The sequence below is a fragment of the Eriocheir sinensis genome, chromosome 48 (genome assembly GCF_024679095.1).
Source record: "Eriocheir sinensis breed Jianghai 21 chromosome 48, ASM2467909v1, whole genome shotgun sequence".
Lineage (NCBI taxonomy): Eukaryota > Metazoa > Arthropoda > Malacostraca > Decapoda > Varunidae > Eriocheir > Eriocheir sinensis.
Genome location: NC_066556.1, coordinates 3,937,861 through 3,957,708, shown reverse-complemented (window position 1 = coordinate 3,957,708; position 19,848 = coordinate 3,937,861). Strand labels below are relative to the sequence as shown.

Genomic DNA, 19,848 nt, shown 5'->3' with positions numbered 1-19,848 from the left:
AAGGAGAATGGAAAGAAGACGACTTGGATGTTGAGGAAAAGAAACAGGATGAAATAGATAAAATAAAAACGAGAAAGGAGTAGATTCGATAAGGTAAAGATGGGAAAAAACAGGCAAATAAAATGAAACAAAAGGAAAGATACTGAAAAGAAGATGGTGTGGGATATGGATAAAAGGAAAAAAAGTGGAAGAATGAAAAGTAAATAAAAGAGAAAGGAGAATGAGTTAATGAAGGTGAAGAAGGGAAATGACACGCCTATAAAAAGAAGAAAATAATTATGAGAAATGGAAATAACAGGGAACGGATAATAAACAGAATGAGACGAAAGACAAAAAGAGAAAAAGAAAGACTAGATTTCGTTATGGTAAAGAAAAGGAAAAGGAATACAAATAAAAATATAGAAAAGGGAAGGACAGGAAAAACGAGGTGAATAATAGAAAAGAAAACTGACAGTGAGGAAAACAAAAGAATAAAGAAATTAATCGAACAGAAAGCGATATATATTAAGAGAAAAAATATCTGAAAAAGAGAGACCGGAAAAATATTAAGAACAATGAAAGAAACGGATTAGATAGGAGAGAAAACAGGAAACTGATAAGATATACGTACTTAAAAACGTAGAAAAGGTTAATATTGATAAAGAAAAACGATGTACGAGAGGATAGAAGAGCAAGGAAAGGGCAAAATGAGCGAACAAGTAAATAGAGGAAGAGAGAGAAAAAAAGGAGATTGATGGTAGCTGAAAAAAATAAATAAAAACCTGTGAATATATAGTAAAAAAAAATGTCAAGAGGATAGAAACGGAGAGAAAGAGTGAAGCGAGCGGAGAGTGAATGAAGAAAGAAAGAAAGAAAAAAAAGATAGGAGATAAACGAAAGAAAAATGCAGTACATAAAAGAAAAGTAAATAAAAATAGTATGAAAGGAGATTTTTTGAAGAGAAGAAGGGGAGAGTGAAAAAGTGGGAAATAGATGGAGAAGGACGAATAAAAAGGAGATACGCTAGTTAACATGAAGATATAGTAAGACCTGAAAAATAAACTATAACTGTATATAAAGGAGAATCTACGAAAGGGACGAAATAAATGACAATACCAGAAAATAGATGGAGGAAAAAAAAGATACAATGTAGAAAGAAAAAAAACAGGTTACTTAAAAAAATAAACAAAACAAAAACAAAATACCAACTAAAAACAAAGAGGAGACTATTTGAGGAGAACGGAAAGAAGCGGAAAGGCAGACAGCTGGGAGACTAACTAAGCCCAGATTACGGGTTTTTCACACTTAAGCACTACAGGAAGTCTGGGCGTGAGGGGAGGCATGGAGGGGAGGGGGGGATGGCAATGAGGAGAGGGAAGGATGGGGGAGAATGGGAGGGCGGGGCAAGTTACGGAAGGGGGAGATAGAAGAGGAGGGGAGGAGGGGTGGGAGATCAAGAAGGGGAAGGAGGAGGAATAGGAGGGCGATTTGGGGGGGGGAGAAAGAGGGGGAGGAGAACGGGAGGAGAGGGGAGGAGTGGGGATGAAGGGAGGGAGGAGGGGATCAAGGAGGAGGGGGAGGAAGGAAAGGGAGTTAGGGAGGGGGAGAGGGGGGGAAGATGCGTTAATGTGGTAGACGGAGGGTCGGTAAGGTTACAGAAGCGGATGGACGTTACATAGAATTGGATGCCATTACCTCACTCTTATCAGCGCTTCCGGAGCTTAGGCTGTAGGGTTCAAATCTAAAGAGTTATCGTATAGGTCTTCCTCAACTTTCCCCGCAATCCGATTTGAATACAACGTCATATAGGATTTGATGTCATTACATATATCAACGTTTTCGGAGGTTAAAGGGTTCAATTCCATATATAAACTTGCTGTGAACCTTCTTTTTATTTCCCGCGTAATCCGAGTTGAATTCTACATTATATAGGATTGGATGCCATTACTTCTCTCACTAACGCGTCTCATTATAGGGTTTAATTCTATAAACTTAATGTAAATGTTTCTTAAGTACCCTCGCAATCCGATTTCAATACTACATTACATAGGATTGGATGTCGTTGCTTCTCTTTCACTAACTCGTCTCATTTTAGGGTTCAATTCTATAAACTTAATGTAAATGTTTCTTAAGTTCCCTCGTAATCCGATTTGAATACTACATTAGCTACATAGGATTGGATGTCATTACTTCTCTTTCACTAGCTCGTCTCATTTTAGGGTTCAATTCTATAAACTTAATGCAAATGTTTCTTTGTAAATGTTTCTTAAGTTCCCTCGTAATCCAATTTGAATACTACATTACATAGGATTGGATGTCATTACTTCTCTTTCACTAGCTCGTCTCATTTTAGGGTTCAATTCTATAAACTTAATGTAAATGTTTCTTTGTAAATGTTTCTTAAGTTCCCTCGTAATCCAGCTTGAATGTGAGTTGGTAGTTATTTCCTTGCATTACGAACAATAGCACAAAATATACATGGTTCAATTTTATAAACATATTGTAAACCTTTCTTGAATTCTCTCGTATATATAATCTGGTATGAAAGTAGTTTTTTTTTCCTGGCATTACGAACAAGTGGAGAGTATCAAGACACCTCTCCTCCCGAAATTGAACCCTCTTTCGGCCACCTCCTTGGATTCTTTTTAGGAGTAGCGAGTAGCGGCCTTTTTTAGTATTATTGTTTCCTTTTTTTGTGCCCCTGAGCTGTCTCCTTTGTTGTAAAAAAATAAAATAAATAAATAAAATAAAATAAAACAAAGAAACTACTGCAGCTGTGTCAAACTACATCCTAAGGTCATTCGTAATCCGGTTTGAGTGTGGTGACTTTGTACGTTCATGACATTACGAACGACAGCATAAAAGAACTGCTGTGACGGCATAAAACACACACACACACACACACACACACACACACACACACACGGACGGACGCAAACACAGGCAGGCACACATGATCCGGTTCCTGGCGTGTCCGTGATCCTCCTCCCCCCCCCTCATTGTCTGTCTGTGGGATCAACGAGCAGGCATTTGTTGGGAGTCCGGATCCGTGTTTATGGGCGTGAGGCTTGCTTGTCCTCCTCCACACACACGCACACACACACATACACACACGGTCTCAAACACACACATTTATTTCTACTGCACAAATATAACACCTACGCACTCTATAAAACTTATCTTTACACACAGACACACAAACACCCGATCCTACATACAGCCATCTTTATATATCATCAACTTATTCATATCCACATCTACACACACTCTAAAATCCCTCTTCCCCATCCTTCTCCTCCTTCCCCTATTCTCTTCTTGCGATCCTTCTTACCTCTCCTTCCTTTACCTCTTGTTTCCCCTTCCTTATCTCACCTCCTCCTCCTTACCTCTCCTTCCCTTCCGTCTTATTTCCCCTTCCATTTCTCACCTCCTCCTTACCTCTCCTTTCCTTCCTCTTGCCTTTCCTTCCCTTCCCAGTTAATTCTCTTCCTCCTCCTCCTCCCCCCAGCACACAGCACCGCAGCGTGACAAGGGGCGTGACGTTACCTGAGGCCCGTGCGTAACAGGAGTGGCAGGTAAAGCAAGTTTTAATTGTACCTCTCAGGGTTAAAAAAGCGGCTATTTCATTCCGACTAATTGTACCTGCTGGCCGCTGAACACCTTGGGAGAGTATGTTCTTTGTTATGCTAAATGAAGATTGTGTTTGTTCTTAGAGGCTGTGGGTATCGATTATATGAGGTCAGACACACACACACACACACACACACACACACACACACACACACACACACACACACACACACACACACGACATTCCTTTTTTTTTTATTGCTATGACTAAGAAAAAAATACCAATGGTTTGAAGGAATCGATGAACACCTCATTTCGCAGCCATTTCCGGTCACACACACACACACACACACACACACACACACACACACACACACGACTGCACGAAACTAACATGTAAATGCGAGTAGGCGGCCCGTGGAAGAGGGAGGGTGCCAAGGGTGGGGGAGACGAGACAGCGGTGACAGGCAATGAAGAGACGGAAAGACAGGACAGGGAGCAAAGAGACGGGGCATAAAAACAAACAAGGGTAAAGGGGGAGAATGCAGGACAGGAGAACACAACAGATACAGAAGGACAAGATATAACAAAGAGACAGATGACAAACAACAGAATCAAGGAAGATAGGACAAGGTAGAAAGAGAGAGAAGGAAAAAAATACAGGATGAGGAAGGAAGAGTAGAGAGGAAAGGAAGGAGAAAAAAAACAGACACAGGAGGACAGAATAAAACAAAATAGACAGAGGACAAACAACAGAATCAAGGAAGATAGGACAAAGTAGAAAGAGAGAAGAAAAAACAACAGATCACGATGGAAGGGTAGAGAGGAAAGGAAGGAGAAAAAAACAGACACAGGAGGACAGAATAAAACAAAATAGACAGAGGACAAACAACAGAATCAAGGAAGAGAGGACAAGGTATAAGAAGAGAGAGAGAAGGAAGGAGGAAACAACAGAATCACGATTTAAGAGTAGAGAGGACAGGAAGGAGAAACAAAAAAACAGACACAGGAGGACAAGATAAAACAACGTGACAGGAGACAAACAGCAGAATTAAGGACAGGACAAGGTAAGGAAAGGAAAAAAACAACAGAATCAGGATGGAAGAATAGAAACTGCAGGAGAGAAAGGCGGAGGAAAGGAACGTAAAGTCAAGGGATGGAAGAGCAAGAAGGGAAGAGAACAGAGAAGAGAAGAAGAGAAAATGGAAGAGGAAAAGCAGTTGGGGATGGTAGGGGAGGGAGGTAAAGGAAGAGGGAAGAAAAGGGATGGTTAGAAATGAGGTTGCAGAGACGAAGGAGGGAAAGGAAAGAGGTCAGGGAGCGAAAATGGATAAGGAGCAGTCGGGGATGGTAAGGGAGGGAGGCAAAGGGAGAGGGGAGAAAAGGTAGGGTTAGAAATGAAACTACAGAGACGAGAGAGGGAAAGGAAAGAGGTCAGGGAGAGAAGAGAAACAGAGAAAAAGGAAATGGAGAAGCAGTTGGGGATGGTAGGGGAGGGAGGCAAGGGGAGAGGGGAGAAAAGGTAGGGTTAGAGATGAAACTGCGAGAGAAAGGTTTAGACAAGAAGAGAAAGATCACGAAAGGAAAAGCAAGAAAGAAAGAAAGCAAGGAAAAAAAAGTAAAGCAGAGTTAGAGATGACAGAGGAGGTAGGCAAGGAAGGAGGGGTTAGAAGATAGGGTCAGAAATGAAACCGCAGAAAAAAAGGAAAGGAAAGAAGAGCAAAGGAAGGGGAGAGCAAGGGAGAGAAGAGGGAAAATTAAAATGCCATGAGGGGTGAGGAGAAAATATAATAAAAAAAAAAACATATGAAACCGCGAGAGAGGGAGGCATAGGAATGAAGAGGAGAGTCAGGGATGGAAGGGAAAAGGAGAAAAAGGAAAAGAAAAAGCACGATAAAGGAGAGGAGAGAAAGGGGCGAAAAGGCAAGGTCAGAGATGAAACTGCAGAAGAGAGGCAGAGGAGATGGAAGAGAAAGGGAGTAAAGGGAAAAGGGAAAAGGAAGAGTGAGAGAGAGAGAGAGAGAGAGAGAGAGAGAGAGAGAGAGAGAGAGAGAGAGAGAGAGAGAGAGAGAGAGAGAGAGAGAGAACCAAAGTTAGCACGGTTTGTAAAGACGCGAAAACGGATTCAAGCAACAACACAAAACATGACATAACAAAACAAGAGAAGAACGAAAAGCGAACAAACCCACAACAAGCAAGGAACGGTGAACAGAAGCAGATAAAAACAACACACGAGAGAACACAAACCAAGCAAGCAACACACCAACTCAAACAAACACACGCAACCAAATAAAACAAAACCAAGCACTAAAACCGGAGCTGCAGGAGAGAAAGAAAAAAAATAGAGGTTACATAAGCGCGTGCAGGGAGGCAGAAGAAGGGAGGAGAGGGGAGAGAAGAAGAGGGGAAGAGAGGAGAGAAAAGGGGAGACAGACAGGCGCGTGTGAGGGGAATACTAGACACGAGAAGGGGGAGAGGGGAGAAAGAGGGGAGACAAATGAAAAGCAGAGAGAGACATGGGAGACAAAAGGCGGTGGAGGGAGGGGAGAGGAGGAAAAGACTTGCTGGCCGGTGAGACGTAAGGGAGAGGAAGGGAGAAAGAGGAATAGAGAAAAGAAGGAAGGGAAAATGGAGGAAAGGAGTTGGAAAGAAAGGATGGGAGAGGGGCTAGGAAGACATAAGGGAGAGGAAGGGAGGAGAATGAACGAGGGGAGGAGGAGGAGAGGGGAAGAAGGGAGAATGGATGAGCGGGAGGAAGAATGGGAAGAGAAAGGCAGAAAGGAAGAAGGAAGGAGAGGAGGTGGAAGAAAGAAGGGAGGGGAGAGGGAGGGAAAAATAAACAGGAGAGAAAGAGATGGAGAGAAAAGGGAGAGACAGAAGAGAGAAATAAAATGACAGGCTATGTGGCGAGACGTAGAGAGAGAGAGAGAGAGAGAGAGAGAGAGAGAGAGAGAGAGAGAGAGGAAGGGCGAGGGGAGAAGGTAGGGGGGTGGATGGGGGAGGGGGGGAGGTCCGGGAAAGGCCACACCCTCCCAAAAATAACTGCCTACCGTCCACCCTCACGCCAGATCCTCCACATTGACACAAGTTCCCTCCACCTCCTCCTCCACTTCCTCCTCTTTATCTCCCTTGCAACACACCTCTCCCTCTCCCATTCCCTTCCTCTCTCCTTGCTTGCTCGAATGTACCCGTACCCCCTCCCCTCTCTCTCTCTCTCCTTGGTGTTTATTAGGATTTTTATTATTTCGTGATGTCTATTTTTCTTTTTCTCTTTCTCTCTCCCTTCTTCCCTTCCTCCTCCTCGTCGTCCTCCCTTTTCGCTGACCTCTTCCGCTCCTCTCTCTCCCTCCTCCTCCTCCTCCTCCTCCTCTGCGTCATCTTTTCTCTTACCTGTTCCGGGGGTCCAAAAATACACCTGAGCTCCCCTTTCTCATTATTTAGGGCGCCAGTTACAGGCAGCTTTCATTTGTTTACACGGATTCTTTCATGAACGTGTCGCCATGTGTATGTACTCTCTTGACACACACACACACACACACACACACACACACACACACAATCCGTTCCAAATCCCCCATATCACTCTCTCTCTCTCTCTCTCTCTCTCTCCCCCCTTTCAGCCGGGTCAAAGGAAGGAGGATCACCTGTAATCAAGCCTTCAGTGTCACCTGCCCGAGAGAATTCGACACACTCTCGATTCGGCGAAATCCCATTGACACGAAAAAGAAATGGGGAGAGAGAGAGAGAGAGAGAGAGAGAGAGAGAGAGAGAGAGAGAGAGAGAGAGAGAGAGAGAACAAAAGAAAGAGGAAAAGGATAGAGAAAAAAGAAAAGAGAAAACGAAGGAAGAAAGAAAGAAAAAGGAAAGAATGTAAGAAAAAAGATAGCGAAAAAGAAAGACGAATAAAGAAAAATAAAGAAAAATAACATAAAAGATAAATATACAGACAAAAAGAGAAAGTAAAATAAAGAGACAGACTAACAACAGGTGATATGCATTGCTCCCAAATAAGAGAAACATGCACGTCCTCCCTTCTAATGCCTGAACACAAGGAAAACCAGAGAGTAACGATATGCAGGCCTTGGCTCTAATAACTTTCATCACCGCCAGCTTCCATTACCGACGTCACTTACCATATCAGGGGCAAAAAAAGCACACACCACCACCACCACCACCACCACCACCACCAACAACAACAACAACAACAACAACAACAGCAATAACACCACCACCACTACCACCATCACCACCACCACCACCAACAACAACAACAGCAATAACACCACCACCACCATCACCACCAACTAATACTACCATCACCACAACTATCAACAATACTACTTCCACCACTACCACCACCACCACCACCACCATCATCATCATCATCACCGCCATTAAAACCATCACCACCACAATAACCTTCATCACCAAGCAGCTACAACACCACACACAACATCACCACCGCCACCACTACTAACATCACCACCATCACCACGCAACCACTACCACCAAAAAACCGAGCCACCTAAGGGACCACCTCCATAATTAAACCCAAATTAGACAACCGTGGCCAAAAAAACTATTACCATTTTTTAAAATTTAGACAAACACGAACTTGACCTTTTTTTTCTTTCTTTCACCGCCTCAAACGCAATACCGACCAAACCACTCTGAAAAACTACTACTACATAAACATTACCACTAATATCTCTACTATTACTACTACTACTACTACTACTTACTATTACTATTTAAACTACTACATCAAAAACCACCACTAAGACACCAACTACAACTACTATTACAACTAAAAGAACTACAACTACAACAACGATTACTGCAACTACAATAACAACTACAACAACTATCTACAAAAACAACTACTACTACGAACGAGGCACATGCTCTTTACGACAACAGAGTATAAAAAAACGGAAAAAAAAAAAACTTCTACTACAACAGTAAAAAAAAAATACACTACTTATACACTTAACGAAGATAACTAAGTAACTGTGCATTCAATAACCTCAACACAACAAATGAAGTAATGAGAGCAAGGGATAAATTTGGGGCCATTAACAAGCATGCAAATTTACTACATTAGCGATAATATGCACAATTAAGTTACTACGTGTTCAGGGCGGTTCTCCTCCTATATTATCATTCCTGTGTTAATAGTCTCGTTTTTGTGTGTGTGTTTGTTTTGTTCTATTTTTTGTCTGCCTCACCCTTTCATATGGCCACGGCTGGAGGGAGAAGGGAACGGGAGATGAAAAAAACAAAACAAAAAAAAACCTTGCGTCATTCCTGTACCGTAGTCTGACCTTACCTTCTCAACCCCTCATTTGCACCTGTCCTGCCTACCTACCTGCCTGCCCCTTCCCTACCACCCTACACACACACACACACACACACACTATTAGCCCACATCACCACCCATTTCCTCCTCCTTTCTTCCTTCTCCTCTTATACCACCATCACCTTCCTTTTTTTCCTCCTTCTCCTCCTCCTCCTCCTCCCGTAGCATTGCGTGAGAGGTTCGTATACAGGTTCACTGAGGAAGGAAGATCTGGCAACTCCCTTCACAAATTCCAGAGGGAGTATACGAGGTCCAAGTGAATGCCTCTTATACTTGCCTCTCCCTCGTCCCTCGCCCCTCCTCCTTCTCCTCCTCCAGAAATTCCTCAGCTCAGTAGCATCAGTGGCACGCGTCAAGTATAAGCAACATAACCTCAAGCTCCATTACTTTGCTACTTTGTTATATACTTTGCTACATTTGTCCTGGTTTGGTGTTTGAGCATCTTAGGTTACGTGGGTGCGATACAAGAGGTTCTGACGCTTTCTCTTTTCCTTTTTTTTTTCTCTTTTTTTGTGTGTGTGTTTGGGGTTGGGGTGTAGGAGTTTGGTGGTGGTGATGGTGTTTGATTGGTGTTGAGTGTGATCTTGGTGGTGGTGTTCGGTTGTTGGTGATGGTGGTTGATGGTGTTTGGTTGTCGTTGGTGGTGGTGGTGATGACTCAGTGAATAAAGACGAGTCAGTGTCCCTTGGGTGTGGGGTGACGAGAGTTCAGTTCTGTCCCACGTGAACACACACACACACACACACACACACACACACACACACACACACACACACACACACACACACGTTACCTTTCCCAGTGGGTCAAAACACCTGCTTACCGTCTCATGCCGCACCTCCACCACCAACACAACCACCATCACTACCACCACCATCACCCTTGACAACTCCATAGAAACACCACCACTACCATAACCAACACCACCACCACAGCACGTCTTCCTTAACCCATAATCACCACCACTACCATCACCGCCACCATACCACACCCTTCACCCTCTACCCCCCCCCAACCCCCATCACCAAAACCTTTAGTAAACCTCTTAGAATCCCTCCAAGCGACACGAAGCCTCTTGAACCCCTACAGAAGAACCCCCACAACCCCCTTTCCTACTCCTCTCCTCTTCCTCCTCCTCCTCCTCCAGCCAGCGAGACAAGACCACAACAACCTTTCCTCCGGAGCGACAGATGACAACCTGCCTCGTAATTGACTCTCAGGTGACGTCTCGCTATCCAGGTGCGCATGCGTGCTTGTCGGTGTGTCTACCTGCGTGTGTGTCTGTGTGTGTGTGTGTGTGTGTGTGTGTGTGTTGGAACTTAGTATTTCATGGGCTTGCCAAATAATGTAGCTTTGTGGTGTGTGTGTGTGTGTGTGTGTGTGTGTGTGTGTGTGTGTTGGAACCTAGTATTTCATGGGCTCGCCAAAAAATGTATACGTTTTGTGCTGCGTGTGTGTGTGTGTGTGTGTGTGTGTGTGTGTGTGCAAAGAACTATTATTTCACAGGCGTGCTAAAACGGCTTACACAGGCACACGACACATGGTAAACTAATAACAGTAATAACACACAAAAAAAGTAGTAATAAAACAAAAAGAAGCTCCGATTTAAACCACGTCAAATATTTAAACAGTCGACGGTTGCTGACACACACACACACACACACACACACACACACACAACCATCATGCACAACGATAATAAAAAACCAACGGTCGATCCTTCCAACATCATAATTTCTTTTTGATGGCCCATAACACAAAGCACAAACAATAGGGACGAACAACCAAACAATGCAAACACCAGTCGATACAGCAAGCAAATAAAGACTTGGACACTCCCGCGGCCAAGCATATTTAGCAGTGTGTGTGTGTGTGTGTGTGTGTGTGTGTGTGTGTGTGTGTGTGTGTGTGTGTGCGCTGAATTTATCTCGCGTTTCCTTTCACTGGCAAGATTTGGTTAACAGGTGACACAGGTAATTACTGGTTAGACTCTCCCGTTACCTGCGAGAGAGAGAGAGAGAGAGAGAGAGAGAGAGAGAGAGAGAGAGAGAGAGAGAGGTAACACAAGACAACACAACACAATGTCTACTCACCAACACAAGTCGTCGCAACACAAATCCGTTACATCCAAAAGAGCGGAGACGGAAACCCCACGGACGACGAACACACACCCAAAGCAACACACTTACAACAACACACCCGCCACCACTCAACACACAACAGCACAGCCACGCACAACACACCACAAACACATTTCCTCACCACCACCACCACGGGCAACACAACACAGCAGAAACAACACTCCTCCTTCGGGCTCACCTCCAACACACGGACGAGAGGTGTTGTTGCGTCAGGGAAGGTGGGGAGGGAGGGTCACGGGGGTTGAGGAGGAGCAAGGGGCCGGGAGCACGCAGGAACGTCACCTCACTAACCAAGCGCCAGACACAGACTGAAGCGGGGAGGCGATGGGAGGGAGCTAAGGGTAGGCGAGTGTGCGAGGCAGCGGCTGGTCGGCTCGGCGCTCACCCACCTCCCCCCCTCTCTCTCTCTCTCTCTCTCTGTTACACCCACGTTCTCCTCCTCCTCCTCCTCCTCCTCGTTCTCTATCTCCAACTCCCACGTTCTTCCTTCCGTCCTTGCATCTCCTTCCTTCCGCTTCAACCTTCTCCTCCTCTTCCTTCTCCTATCCATTCATTCAACTTGTCCTCCTCCTGCTTTCACTCCTCTTCCTGTCCCTAACTCCCACGCCCTTTCATCCATTCATTCATCCTCTTCCTTTCCCTCCATCCTCTTCCTCCTCTTCTTTCTCCTTCTTCCTATCCGTTCTGCTATTCCTCATCTCCTCCTCTTCCTTTCCTTCCATCCTCTTCCTTTTACTTCCTATCCGTTCTGGTATTCCTCATCTCCTCCTCCTCCTCCTCTCCGTCACTTCATCCACACTCCCTCATCCATCTCAGCCTCATTAACACCCACTGCACCCACGCCCACTCCACTGCACGCACCTCCACTACCTCCTCCTCCTCCCACTCCTCTTCCACGCCCACCCCCGAAGCACGAATACAAAAATAAAAGAAAGATAAAAACCGGAGCAATTACATGTGCCACTATTTTTTTTTCTTTCGTTTCAGATAAATGAGAGTAATTATCGCAAGCAGATGCCCTTCTCTTTTTCCCTGGGCTTTTCCTGCTTTTTTTTCTTTTATTTTTATTTTTTCTTACCGCCAGATGTTCTTTGGTAATTCGAATATTCAGTGTTTTCCTTGTTCAGTATATTTTTTTCTTACTTTTTTTTTGGTATATATTTCACCCATGGGTTTGTATATTCGTGATTTCTGTTATTTTTTTTTTTTTTTTTTTTTTTTTTTGCTAACTGTTCTTGATACTTCGAATATTCAGGTTTGCCATATTTAGCATCCGTAGTTTTTTTTTCACTTTTTTTTTTCAGTAGTTTATTTCTTTATGATTTCTAGTTTTTTTTCCGCTTAATGTTCTTAGAAAATTCGAATATTCATAGTGTTTTCCATTTTTAGTATGTTTTTTTTCTTATATATATATTTTGTACATTAGTTTATCACTTTATTGTTCTAGTTAGTGTCTTTTGTTAGTTTTAAATTTGTGTTATTTTTTTCCATAAAGTCTCTTGGTAATTCAAATAAATGTTTTCTGTTATATTAGCATTTTTTTTACATATTTTCATTCATATTTTACTAACAGATTATTGCTGTAGCTTTCTCTGCTTCGTGGTGTGCAAGTTTCACGTTTTTATTTTCATTATTTCATTTATATTTTTCTATCTTTTATTTTTACTTTTTTATGATTTTTCTCTTTTAATTTTTATCACTGCCACTAATTCATTCCTTTGACCTCCATACTTTGTGGTGCCCGACTTTATACATGTTTTTCTAATTTTATTTTTATCTTTTTTTTTACTTTATCGTTTATCATTTTTATTATCGCCCTTATCAGTTCATTCCTTTGACCTCTCTTTCATGATCTCTGAATTAACACATCTTTATATTTTTTTGTTTATCTTCATCATTTTTCATTTAATTCTAATCATTGCCGGTAATTCAGCCTTTTGACCTCCATACTCCGTGATCTTTAATTTTTGTTTTACCTCCTTTTTCCATTATCTTATTTTCCAACTCTTCCTCTTCATTAACTTCTCTCATATATACAATTTCCCATATCAGTGAATTACATGTATTAGGCCGTGAGCTTCAATTTTCCTCTTTAACATATACAGACAGACACAGCGACTTCCTTATTCACGGCTCTATGTAAATGTCCCGAGTGTAGTGTGCAATTTACCGTCCTTGTCGTTAACCATTTTTATTTCACTTCCTGGCGCGCACTGCCGTCCTTATCTCCCGCCCACGACACCAAATTGATACAGGCAACGTTGGGGAAGGTCACTCCTGTTCTTTCTCTCTCCTTCTGCTGCTGTTTCTCCTCCCCTTCCTATCTCTCTTCCTCCTGTTGCTCCTTATGCTACTCCCACCCATCTCCTTATATCATTATTCTCAATCTGATGTTCCTTTTCCTTTTCCTCCTCCTCTAGTTTTCTTCTGTTTTTTCATATTACTTTTACTTCTTCCCGTATGCTTTTTCTTTTCCTCCTTCTCTCTTTGCTATTCCTTTTCACATTACTCCTGTTCTTTTATACTTATTCGACTTCCTCCCTGCTTCTTTATCTTCTTCTTCTTCTTCTTTATTCCACGTCCTCCTCCTCCTCCGCGGTGTTTATTTCTGTGCTGCGTAATATCAAAGGCCAACAAACGGGAGTGACTCGGTGCTCCTCCTCCTCCTCCTCCTCCTCCTCCAAGAGACAAGACCCCCACTGTCCCTCTGAATAGGTTCCTCGTTAGGCAATTGGTCTCCCTCCGACTGTCTGTGATCCTCCGTTGAAGGGAATTAAAGATCTTTGTTCGTGTGTGTGTGTGTGTGTGTGTGTGTGTGTGTGTGTGTGTGTGTGTGTGTGTGTGTGTGTGACGCTGAGATGAAACTTTTTGCTAATTGATAAAAGGAAGTATAATGACGGACTGTTCTTTGGGGTTTCTTATATATTCTCTCTCTCTCTCTCTCTCTCTCTCTCTCTCTCTCTCTCTCTCTCTCTCTCTCATTATCTCTCCGCCCTCACGCGTCATCAGCAGCCATCAACAATCACTGGTTGATGAAAAGGAGCTAATGACAGAGTATTACGACACTTACACTATATATAGACGATCTCTCTCTCTCTCTCTCTCTCTCTCTCTCTCTCTCTCTGATCACGTGACTCATCCCACGCCACTGTCGGAGTCTGCAAAGCATCATCACACTGCTTATTCATTCATTCCCTTTCACTTGTTACCTCGTTTCAATTATTCCTCTCATTCACTGTTACATTTACCTATCACTCCTTCTCCTTATCTTGCCTCAAACCATCTTTCCAGTCTACTTGATATTACTAAGTCTCCTATTCCCTCTTTCTTGTTACCTTCTCTCCAGTTCTTCCTTTATACTGTTAAGCATCACTACACCATTTTCCTATTACTTCTTATCCGTATCTTACCTTCAGTCTTTCCTTCATTATACTAAACATTACTATAAAATTATTCCATAAACTCTAACTCATTATCCTGCCTCCATTCCTTTCTTTCATACTGCTAAACAATACTACAATACATTAATTCCCTCTCATTCATTACCTTACCTCCATTTCTTACCACTGTCTTACCCTGTCAACTAAAATCTACAACAAAATTTACCTATTCCCTCTAACCCTTTATCTAGCATCGAATCCTTCCTTCCATTCTGCTAAACACCACTAAGCCACTTATCAATTCCCTCTTCCTTAGTACTTTGCTTCTAATCCTTCCTTCCCTTACCCTGTCAACTAAAATCTACTAAAATCTTACCTATTCCCTCTAACCCTTTATCTGGCATCGAATCCTCTCTTCCATTTTGCTAAACACCACTACGTCACTTGTCAATGCCCTCTTCCTTAGTGTCTTGCTTCTAATCCTTCCTTCCCTTACCCTGTCAACTAAAATCTACTACAAATCTTACCTATTCCCTCTAACCCTTTATCTGGCATCGAATCCTCTCTTCCATTTTGCTGAACACCACTACGTCGCTTGTCAACGCCCTCTTCCTTAGTGTCTTGCTTCTAATCCTTCCTTCCCTTACCCTGTCAACTAAACTCTACTAAAATCTTACCTATTCCCTCTAACCCTTTATCTGGCATCGAATCCTCTCTTCCATTCTGCTGAACACCACTACGTCGCTTGTCAACGCCCTCTTCCTTAGTGTCTTGCTTCTAATCCTTCCCTCCCTCACCCTCAGCATCACCACACCACTAAACTAACACTCGTAATCCATTGTTCTGCCCCTCTTCCTTCCCTTCGCTTCCTTCCTCACATTTATACACCTTGATCAGTGTTCTCAATTTCACCAACACTCAAGAAACACGTATTGGCACCGTCTTACCTTTTACCTTAATTGCCTTTCTTCCTTTCATTCCACGTCCTTCCTTCATGTAAAGACCCTCACCATTGTTTCATCTCGTATTCACACAACAAAGATACAAATAAATAAATAATGGAAGAAAGAAATATAAAAACACAATTGATATTCGCATGTAGTATCATTTTTTTATTATTTTTTCGGCCTACGGGGTTTGTATACATCAAATTAGTCTCCCCTTAATTGATTCATCCGTAATAGCCATTCACTGGTGACGCAACACACACACACACACACACTCGTCCATTACACGGCCGGGAAAGATGACTCACTCACGCACTCACTCACCTACGCTCCCTCATTCATGTATTCACGAGAGCCGCCTCATCAGACTGGCATGCATACATTACCTCCCGGGACACCACACACGCACTCACGCACACATACACGCACACCATCACCCACGGACGTCACATTCACCACCAAAACCACCAATAACTAGACCTAGACAAAGACACATACCACACATTACCAAAACCACCATACATACAACAGCCACACACTCACACACACACACACACACACACACACACACACACACACACACACACACACACACACATACCAAGCACCAACGAACACCACATCACCACCCTCACCACCACACACACTCAACACATACCCTCACACACACACACACACACACACCACATTACCCAAACACAATCTCTCTCTCTCTCTCTCTCTCTCTCTCTCTCTCTCTCTCTTCTCTCTCTCTCTCTCTCTCTCTCTCTCTCTCTCTCTCTCTCTCTCTCTTCTCTCTCTCTCTCTCTCTCACACACACACACACACACACACACACACACACACACACCATCACCAAGACCACAGGCACCTCACATCACCCCAACACACACACACACACACACACCTACGCACCAACGCACTCACCTCGCCAACTGTGCACACACCTTTAGCTAAACCTGATATGATGCTCGCCCTCGCCTCACCTCACCGGCAGCAGCGTCTCGTTCCTCCCCATTTTCCCATTACTTGAGGCCTACCCGTGGAGCCTAGGCCCAGACATGCCTATACATACATTACGAGGACACGAGCCGCGACGGGGATTGGCTCTGAGGGATCGAAGGGCGAGGGAAAAGAATAAGTAAGGGAAGAATATTGATACAGGAGGATACAGGATACAAGAAAGGGAGAAGGATACCAATAGGATACATGATACATTTATTTAGAGGGATAGAAAAGGCATACAGAAAGATAAATAAAGATAAATAAAGTACATAAGATACAAAAGATATACAGAAATACAAAAGGCATACGGAAGGCTACAGAAATGATACAGAAACATTAAAAAAAGGTGAAAAGGAATACGAATTTAATATAAAGGATGAAAAAGGGAAATATGATACAAGTAGGATACAAAATTGATACAGGAGAATAAAACAGGATACCAAATGAACTAAGAAGTATAAAAACGATACAAAATCAATATAGAAAGAGACGAATATGATAATAGGATACAGAAAGAGAAAGGGGAAGAAGGAGGAGGAGGAAGAGAAAAAGACAAGTAGAACAGGATACAAAATGGACACAAAATGACAAAAATAGAATACGAAAAGGAAATACGAAAAAGATAAAGGATACCAAAATAAAGAGAAGGAGGAGGAAGAGGAGGAGGAAGAAGAGGAAAAGTACGAGAGAAATAAGAGTGTGGAGGAGATAAATGATAAAAAAAAAGAGGGGAAAGAGGAGGAGGAGGAAGAGGAAAAGTACGAGAGAAATAAGAGTGTGGAGAAGATAATTTATAAAAAAAGAGGGGAAAGAGGAGGAGGAGGAAGAGGAAAAAAAAGAAGAGAAAAAAAGAATGCGAGGAAGTAACTGTGTAGCGGTACAAAATCTTCCTCTTCCTTGCCCTTTCCCCTTCTCCCCGTGCCGCGTCTCTCCGCCTCCTTCCTCCCTACAAAATTTAAGAGGCTCGCCCACTTGTTGCCGGCGGTCTCGAGGTGTCTCCGGCGCCGCGGGGGACGAGAGGCGGCGTGCATCCACCATGCTTTACGGCCCGTGGAACTGCGTGCGTGTGTGCGTGCGTGCGAGGAGAGGTCCCGTGTATTGGGGGAGTTGGGGGAAGGGGGGAGATTGTATGTGTGTAGAAGAGGAGGTAGTTTTGAGTGTGGGGTGGGGGGTGGGGGGGGGGGGGAAGGGGGGCTAGAACGCACACATACAAACAACATACATAAATACATACACACACATACAGACATACAACCATAGATACATACATACATACATACATACATAAAAACACACGGTCTGATGAGGAGGCGGGGAAAAACACAGCCATAGAAACAAGACATACATATACACATACAACCACACACACACACACACACACACATACAACCATACACACAACCATACACACATACACACAGGGCCACACGGTCTGATGAGTTACGTGCAATGATCCCCGTAAAAGGTGCGCGGCAGAGGTCCCGTAACTGGCCGGGCAATTACTATAAACTGTTGATACCCGCGCAAGGTAGGACGCGCGCTGGAAGGGTTCGTTCCCCTCGCAAGGAAAAAAAGGGAAATGAATCAAGAAAAGGGGCATGAAATTGCTTCCCGCTGCATGGTACATCAACACAATGGCCCGTTAAAATGCTGTTAGGTGGAGAAGGAATGTTGCAGCTGTAGTAGCGGTAGTAGTAGTAGTAGTAGTAGTGGTAGTAGTAGTAGTAGTAGATAAGTAGGAGCAGTTGTTTTCTTGTTTTCGTTCTTATTGTAGTTTTTATTTTGTTGTTGTTGTTGTTGTTGTGGTAGCTGTATAAGTAGTAGTCGTAGTAGTAGTAGTAGTAGTAGTAGTAGTAGTAGTAGTAGAGGTAGTAAAAGCAATACCACGAAAATAACAACCAGCTAACTATACAGAAATATTTACGAGTGTATGTGTGTGTGCGTGTGTGTGTGTGTGTGTGTGTGTGTGTGTGTGTGTGTGTGTGTGTGCCCCCCCGCGCTCATGCATGTGGAAATAAAGCGTTTCTTCCACATAATATCCAGCGCCAAAGGCATTAGCAGGAAGGACTATAAATACTTCAACGTCTGGGCGGCGGAGGCGATTAGGGCAACGCATATTTCACCGTCGAAGGCAAGGCAAGGCAAAGGCAAGGCAAGGCAGAGTAAGCTAAAGCAAGGCAAGGTGAGGTTAGGCAAGAGTAGGGAAGGGAAGGGAAGGGAAGGTAAGGTAAGACAGGGTAAGGTAAGGTAAGGTAAGGTAAGATAAGGCAAGGTAAGGTAAGGTAAGGTAAGGTAAGGTAAGGCAAGGCAAGGCAAGGTAAGGTAAGGTAAGGTAAGGTAAGGTAAGGTAAGGTAAGGTAGGGTAAGACAAGGTAAAGCAAGGGAAAGGCAGGGTAAAGTAAGGCCAGGTAAGGTAAGGCAAGGTAAGGTAAGGCAAAGCAAGGTAAAACAAGGCAAGAGAAAGTAAAAGAAGGTAAAGCAAAGTAAGGTAAGGTAAGGCATGGTAAGGCAAGGGACGTTAAGGTAAGGCAATGTATGGTAAGGTAAGGTAAGGTAAGGTGAGGTAAGGTAAGGTAAGGTAAGGTAAGGTAAGGTAAGGTAAGGTAAGGTAAGGTAAGGTAAGGTAAGGTAAGGTAAGGTAAAGCAAGGCAAGGCAAGGCAAGGTAAAGTAAGGCAAGGCAAGTTAAGGTAAGGCAATATCCCGAGACCAGGAAGAATATTAGAGCTGAAGTCGTGTGGGTAAGGGGAGCGGGGGAGGGAGGGCAGGGGGCGGTCAGGGGGGCGGGGGAGAGAGAGGGGTTAGTCCAAGGCCCCCCTAAATTACCCTGCTCCTGAAAGATGACGCTGTGCTTAGGCTAATGACCGGCGATTAAGTAAGGGCAAGGCTGCAGATGTTAAGTCCCGGTGTATTGGTGCGTGTGTGTGTGGGGGGGGTAGGGGGGGTATCCTCTCCCCTCCTCCTCATCCATTGCGTGTGTTACAGAATATATGGTTAGGCTTTTCCTTGGTGTAGAGGCAATATTAGGCATTCTTTTTCTCCCTTCCCATGCTCCTCCTTCTCCTCCTCCTCCTCCATCATCATCATCATCTTCTTTCTCCTTTTCTTCATCTATTTATTCCTCCTCCTCCTCTTCCACTTCTCCTTTTCGTTATCCATCACCTCTTCTTACTTTTATTATTATTATTATTATTATTATGTTTCTCCTATTCCTTCCTCTTTATTATTTTTCTCCTCCTACTCCTCCTCCCTCTCCTCTGCTCTCCTCCTCCTCCCTTTCTCCTTCACCTTCTCCTCTATCTCATCTTCTTCCTTCTTTCCTTTATCCACCACCTCTTCTTCTTTCCCTTCTTTTTTCTCTTCTCCCTTTTCTTCTTCTCCTCCTCGTCCTCCTCCCCTCTGCTCTCTCCTCTCCTGTCCTGTCCTGTTCTCTCCTCTCCTCCTCCTCCTCTTCTTCCCTCCCTTCGTG

At 43.6% G+C, this 19,848-nt stretch overlaps 1 protein-coding gene across 2 annotated transcripts in view; it reads right to left on the bottom strand.

The window, feature by feature from the left end:
* Nucleotides 1-19,848, bottom strand: part of LOC126981473 (protein split ends-like) — a 293,763-nt gene that overhangs the window by 83,380 nt on the left and 190,535 nt on the right. The gene's annotated exons all lie outside the window — the stretch shown is intronic.